The sequence below is a fragment of the Quercus lobata genome, chromosome 4 (assembly GCF_001633185.2).
Source record: "Quercus lobata isolate SW786 chromosome 4, ValleyOak3.0 Primary Assembly, whole genome shotgun sequence".
In the NCBI taxonomy this organism is placed as follows: Eukaryota; Viridiplantae; Streptophyta; class Magnoliopsida; order Fagales; family Fagaceae; genus Quercus; species Quercus lobata.
This window is the reverse complement of record NC_044907.1, coordinates 51,685,092-51,691,091: the sequence shown is the minus strand read 5'-3', so window position 1 is coordinate 51,691,091 and position 6,000 is coordinate 51,685,092.

Here is a 6,000-nt window from a genome sequence, read left to right as displayed (position 1 = left end):
TGGTAAATATTATTCTTAAGAAAATATTGGAGATCATTATTTAAAAAGCCCAAAGAAAATATTATTTACAAAGTAATCCATAGCAAAAATTATGAGAAACTATACAAGTTGTTATTTAAAGCCCATGGAAATTAATACCCAAAATCTATCATAAATATTTATTAAAGCTCATGGATTCATTTTATTTCTACTAACAACTAAACCTCATGAGGAGTAAAACACAAAAAAAAAAAAAAAAAAAAAAAAAAAAAAAAAAAATGGTAAAGTATGTCTTTAATGCCCATTTTGTAAGCCCAAGAATCTCATGGAGTAAGGAACAAGCCCGAGCAAAGAAAGGGCCATATGGCCCAACTAAAAGTGCTAAAATGGAGCAAAGCCGTACCCAAAAAGGTCCCCAACAAATCAGAAATTCAAGTTGAAACAAATCAGCCTAATCAAGTCCACCACCAGTGAAAGGTTCCTCCACACCTCTAGGAATGAACCAAGGGGCTGTCATGGCAGAATTCTAACACATTTTCTATAGAGATCAGTAGCTAATAACTATTCCTAGCAGCTTGGAAGCTGATGGGCAGAGAGGCATCATCATCTCCCTTAAGGTCCTACATCCGACAGAAGCTAGTGGGCAATAAATACCCTTCTTCTCCAAGTTTTGGTTACAACTCAAGGAAGCCATGACCAAGACTCATGAAATGCTCAACTAAATAGTTTGTTTTATTACTAGAAATATATGTTACTGATTCATGAACCAAGCCCATGAATTCCTAAAGGGGAAAATTTGGGAACATGTGGTTTGGAAGGCATAAAGGGATTTCCAGCGAAACCCTTTGAAGTGGATTTAAACTTTGACACCTGGCTTGGGGTGTTGAATCCTACTTCCTAAGGTCCAAATCTCAGTTGCAGCACTAGGATTCTTCCTTAATACTTGCCCTAATCTTATTGGCTGAACACAATCCCAGCAAGCTTAGCATTTAATGCAAGATTACCCCAAATACTACCCATGTGTGACATTGCCCAAAGAAGCAAAACAACCCCAAAAGCAAATCTCCCATTTTAGGCCAAATCTAGGTTATTAATTCAGCTATCCTGCTCCCTTGAATCAGACCTACGTTTTTTGGATTTTAGCTAATTAATGCTTGCTCTAATCCTCTCTATAAAAGGCAAACCACTCCAGCCCCTAAAGAGGGGGGACCAGGCCTCTCTAAAAAATTTATGTCATTGACTACATTCTGCAGAAATTCAGTCCCTCTTAAGCTTTCTTTAAGATTCCCCAAGCTTTCTTGAGCTCACTCATAACCTTTTTCAGCCTATAGTCACCATAACACCAACATTCCCCCACCTTGCTTACACCTTCCTACTCCATAAACGTCCCATAACTGACCATAACCAGCCTAAACTCCCTCCACAAAACTCAGCCAAGCTTCTTCTTAACCAACTACTCATAAGCTCACACACTCACCCAACAAAAAACCTTCTCCTTACATACCACCCACATTTCCCTTAAGGATCTTGGTAACCACATGCTGCATTGAGTTGGGATTCCCTCTTTCCCTTCATACCATGCCAAATAACTCATTTTTCATCACTATGCAGCCACTAAACTTATTTTTTTTACTATAGGAGGCTATAATATATTTGAGACTTTTGGAATTTTTTCTTCATATTGATGTAATGATGGCTGAGAGTACTATGGACCCTATTGAACAAAATACACAAGAATTTCCTGAAGTTAATACTTTATTAAATTTATTTAATAATTGAATATAAATTACCCTACCGCTGGAGATAATATCGTACTGCAGGAGGACTGATTTGAACTATGATGCTGTAAAATGACTAATAATATAATAAACTAACAACAGTAACATGTTTATTGGGCTTTATTATTGTCTTCTTGTCAGGGTGCAACCTCTATCTCTTACTTGGGCGGGCTTACACGACATTGAAAGCCTTTGGGCTTTATTTCAAGGGCCCATCATTGAGTTTCGGCTTGGCTACCCCATATTCTATTTGGGAACATCAAAATTTTACCCTCAACAACACCATTTTGGTTTTTACATTTTGGGTTTACAGTTAATTTGATCCCTATATTTTGGTAGCAGTAAATTTAGTTCCAGTTATTTTCAACCTGAAGTTAATTTAGTCCATATCCTTAACTCACTAATGGAAAATACTTACATTGCTAATAGATTGCACAGTTAACACACTTTATGTCTACCTGGTTACTAAAATAATAATAAAAATATTTTAACTGTTATTTTTAAAACCACATCCACATAATAAAAATCCATGTCAGAGCATTAAAAAAATGGAATGATTTTTAAAAGGAAAAATAAAATGAATTTAACAAAATGAAACGTTGAAGAATTAGGAGTGATTTTTTTTTTTTAATGATTTATTCCTAGAACTATTTAGAGATCGGCTTGGCAAAGCATATAATTTCCTCCACAAGATACAACTCTTCTTGTACAAATGTTATCACCATAGCATTGGAGTTAAAACTCGTCTCTCTGCTAGAGGAGTTGACATGGATACTCTCTACCCCTATGTCAGCAAGCATCGGAAACCATCATTCATGCTCTCCATGACTGTGCAGTGGTTAGACCGATGTGGACTCAGCTGGGAAAAGAGACTTCGGACCCTCTGTTTTATGGTTGTGACCTTCTTGATTGGCTGGAAAACAATGGTAAAGCAAAATATGCCCCTCCCCCAAATCAAATCCCTTGGCGATATGTCGTCCTCTTTGCCATCTGGTCTATATATTTGGCTGAAGCGAAATCTAGTGGTTCTCCACAACAAATAGTCCCACTTCATGCTTGTTGCAAAAATTATGAACAAAGCTTCAGAATATGTCCTCTGTGCCCTCTGCCCCAAAAACGCAACTAGGTCCATCGATAAGCTTATAAGGTGGAAGAGACCAAGTAATAGTTGGCAGAAATTGAATACTAATGGGTCATCTCTAGGGAACCCCGGGCTCGGCGGTGGCAGGGGTATTGTGCAAGATTAACATGGGAACTGGATGATTGGCTTCTCTAGGAAAATTGGGAGAACATCAAGCTTCTTGGCAGAGCTGGGTGATTGGCTTCTGTAAGATTATTATTGATGCTCTAACAAATCCTCACCTGTGTAACTTGAATTAGTCTCCTCTTATGGATGATTGCAGGATGGTCGCTCGATTCATTCACATCCGCTTTAAACACTACTGTCGTGAAGCCAATAGGTGTGCTGATGGCCTTGCTAGGAAGGGTGCAAATTCAAGTGTTTATTTTCTTTTGTTTGACAGTCTGCGTGTGGATTTGGAGACTATTTTTAATTATGACTTTAATGGTTTGTACTTTAGGTAATTATTGAATACTTTCGGAGTATCATAAATGTGTATTCCCCCTCTCACATAACTGTGGATCCCACTAATTAAATTTATGGTAGAATCCCCAATTCATGTGAGAGAGAGAAGTACGCATTTATAATACTCTCGAAATATTCAATAATTTTCCATCTATTAGACATTGTCTTGAACTTCTGCTTGCTTTGTGGTTTTTAATGAATATCCTTTTCTACCCAAAAAAAAACAAAAATGTTTGACATAATGAAGGAAACGTAGAAGATGGCTAGAGAGATTATCAATGAAAGCTTGAGCCCTTGAGATAAGTCTGGCGATGATGATCCTAAAGAGATCGACATCGTTTTCAAGCACAACAGTAATAGCTTGATCTCAGGCATAACTTAAGGAGCAGCTCGGCTTTGATCTATTTTTTTTTTCTAGGATACTATTTATTTGTGTAACTGTAATCTAGATCTTTCTTTTTTGTGTTTTGACTTTTGCGTTTGTGAGATATAAAAATTTGCAGATATGAGGAAAAAAAAAATTGGTTCAACAATGGTGGCTAAATCTTGGTTTTTGTGAAAGGTGTTGAGGGGTTTTGGGAATTTTTTTATTATTTATTTATTTTTTTTTTAATGGTTAAGGGATTTTTAGTCTAGGTTTGGTTAAAGGCCTTAAAAAACTGATTATGGGTTTGGATTTTTCTAGGTTAAATTCCACGAAGAATTTTTTTGGTGGCTGCATTTGGCTACCAAGAAAGTGCAAGAAAAATTGGGAAATTTTTTTAAAACTCTTCATTTTCAATTTTTTTATTTCTCTAATATGGATTTTTTTTTTTTTTTTTAGTTTCTAATTTTTTTTTAGATCCTAATGTGGCTTTTAAAAATACCAATTAAAATATTATATTATTATTTTAGTAGCCACATAGGCATGAATTGTGCCAACTATACAATCCATTAGTCATATAAGCATTTTTCGTTTGTGAGTTAACGATAAGAACCAAATTGATTTCAAGTTGAAAATATCAGGAACTAAATTAACTGCTACCAAAATATATGAACCAAATTGACTATGACCTCAAAATGTATGGACCAAAATGATGCTTTCGCCAAACTTTTTTCCTCCCAAACCCAATTCATCAATCATCAATCATCATTGCCATTCTTAATTAACGGTCAGGAGTCGGAACATGGTGAAAGTGAAATGAAATCCAAACAAATAATCAATACTAATACTGATAATTATTTCTTTCCTTTTACTAGTTCATTAATTATAATTATTATTACATTAAATACTTATATGTGATTATTAATTAAATCTAATAAATAATACTAGGGTTTATACGGCTTGTTTAGAGTAGGACTTCGTACAAGTTGGGTTTGATGAGTTGAGACCAATATTCTTAATCAAACCACGGTAACCATCATTGATCAGTTGGAAAATTTTCTATCCATCAACGAACAACCAACCTCTACAATCAGCATGTCAATTGAAAATCTAGGTAGTTTCAACTCGAGGGTTGGAACAACGTGTATATTTTCTAACATTCCTTAACATGCAGTAGATCATGCTTTGTTTTGTTTAAGGCAGGAACAAAATATTCCTTCCATAAATACAGAGTTAGCCGCTGCCGCCGCCGCCACCACACACACACGCGCATATATGTAATTGTAGGTATCAGAGAGTTGAAAAATTCTCAACCCATGAGTCAATACAACCCATTATTTTGATGGTCAAAATCATCCAACCTGCACCGTCTCACATAATAAACGACTCAAGAATTGACGTAAAATGGACTAAGTGAGGTAGTTTCTTTGGCATAAACCTAATACAGAGGCTTTTTTAATATTTTTATCCCAAAAAAAAAAAAAAGTATATAAAGGTATAAGTACACAGTTTTTTTATTAAAAAAATTTTAGAAAAAGACAAGTAATTATTATTATAGTGTAAAAAGTAAGGAATAGAGGAAATTTGATTAAATTTTAAATGTGACTTGAACTTTATGTGTGTTTGAAATTTATTATTTTAGCTTATTCGAAATCTTTTAATTTTAAAATATTTTAAATAATACAAGATCAAATAAGTACTATTGAGGGTATATCAAAAAGAGAGAAAAAGATCAAGGGCTTTGTAGCTCAACTAATTGATACTCAATAACTTGGCACTTCTTGGTATTTTCAACAGAAATATCCAAAATTGAAACCCCCTTCCTCCGTTAAAACTATTGAATTAGAGAAATGAGATATATAATAATGTATCATCTAATCTATATATATAAACTATAATAGTTGAAAATGTTTGACTATTTATTGACCTAATATTTTGCCACATAAACTTTGATAGTTCCACAATTTTACACATCATTTTTTATTAATTTATTTATTATGTCAAAAGGAGAGTTTTAAACTGACTACAACTCAGCAAATTGAAGAATTTTAAACCAATTACTACTTAGTAACGTGGAGAGTTTTAAACCGACTACTACTCAACAACAATAAGAGTTTTATACCAAAACCGACTACTACTCACTTAGTAAACTGAAGAGTTTTAAACCAACTACTACTTAACAACATGGAGAGTTATAAACCAAACCAAAGATGTTTGAAAATTAGTTGACCTTGCCATATAAGCTTTGGTAGTCCCACAAGTTTACCCCTAATTTTTTATTAATTTATTTATTA